Source organism: Arachis ipaensis, chromosome B4 (genome assembly GCF_059453495.1).
Source record: "Arachis ipaensis isolate K30076 ecotype BB chromosome B4, ASM5945349v1, whole genome shotgun sequence".
Lineage (NCBI taxonomy): Eukaryota > Viridiplantae > Streptophyta > Magnoliopsida > Fabales > Fabaceae > Arachis > Arachis ipaensis.
Window position 1 is genome coordinate 113,584,486 of NC_142439.1, and position 1,113 is coordinate 113,585,598.

A 1,113-nucleotide genomic window follows, 5' to 3' on the forward strand; every position below is an offset into this window, starting at 1 on the left:
TCAGTCATGAAACTGAGAATGATCTTAGATAGATCAGAGACTATGGTTGCTAAGTTAGAGAGGCTCTGCTTAGAATTCTCTGTCTGTTGTTCAGAAGATGATGGAAAAGGCTTGCTATTGCCAAACCTATTTCTCCCACCATTATTATTGTTAAAACCTTATTGAGGCTTCTGTTGATCCTTCCATGAGAAATTTGGATGATTTCTCCATGAAAGATTATAGGTGTTTCCATAGGATTCTCCCATGTAATTCACCTCTTCCATTGCAGGATTCTCAGGGTCATAAGCTTCTCCTTCAGAGGAAGCTTCTTTAGTACTGTCAGATGCAGCTTGTATTCCAGTCAGATTCTGAGAAATCATATTGACTTGCTGAGTCAATATTTTATTCTGAGCCAATATTGCATTCAGAGTATCAATCTCAAGAACTCCTTTCTTCTGAGTCATCCCATTATTTACAGGATTTCTTTCAGAAGTATACATGAATTGGTTATTTGCACCCATTTCAATGAGTTCTTGGGCTTCTGCAGGAGTTTTCTTCAGATGAAGAGATCCACCAGCAGAGTGGTCCAATGACATCTTGGACAATTCAGATAGACCATCATAGAATATACATAAGATGCTCCATTCTGAAAGCATGTCAGAAGGACACCTTCTGATCAATTGCTTGTATCTTTTCCAAGCTTCACAGAGGGATTCACCTTTCTTCTGTCTGAAAGTTTGGACTTCCACTCTAAGCTTGCTCATCTTTTGAGGTAGAAAGAATTTGGCCAAGAAAGCATTGACCAACTTTTCCCAAGAGTTCAAGCTTTCTTTAGGTTGTGAGTCCAACCATATCCTTGCTCTGTCTCTTACAGCAAAGGGGAAAAACATAAGTCTGTAGACCTCAGGATTAACCCCATTGGTCTTAACAGTGTCACAGATTTGCAAGAATTCAGCTAAGAACTGATGAGGATCTTCCAATGGAAGTCCATGAAACTTGCAATTCTGCTGCATTAGAGAAACTAATTGAGGCTTAAGCTCAAAGTTATTTGTTCCAATTGCAGGAATTGAGATGCTTCTTCAATAGAAGTCGAAAGTTGGTGCAGTAAAGTCACCAAGCATCTTCCTTGCATCT

At 39.3% G+C, this 1,113-nt stretch overlaps 1 non-coding gene across 1 annotated transcript; it reads left to right on the top strand.

Annotated features, from left to right (window-relative positions):
- The first annotated feature begins 629 nt into the window (after positions 1-629).
- Positions 630-737, top strand: LOC148568833 (small nucleolar RNA R71). The gene has a single exon (XR_015882676.1). It is a non-coding gene; the product is annotated as a small nucleolar RNA R71 (small nucleolar RNA).
- Positions 738-1,113: the final 376 nt, after the last annotated feature.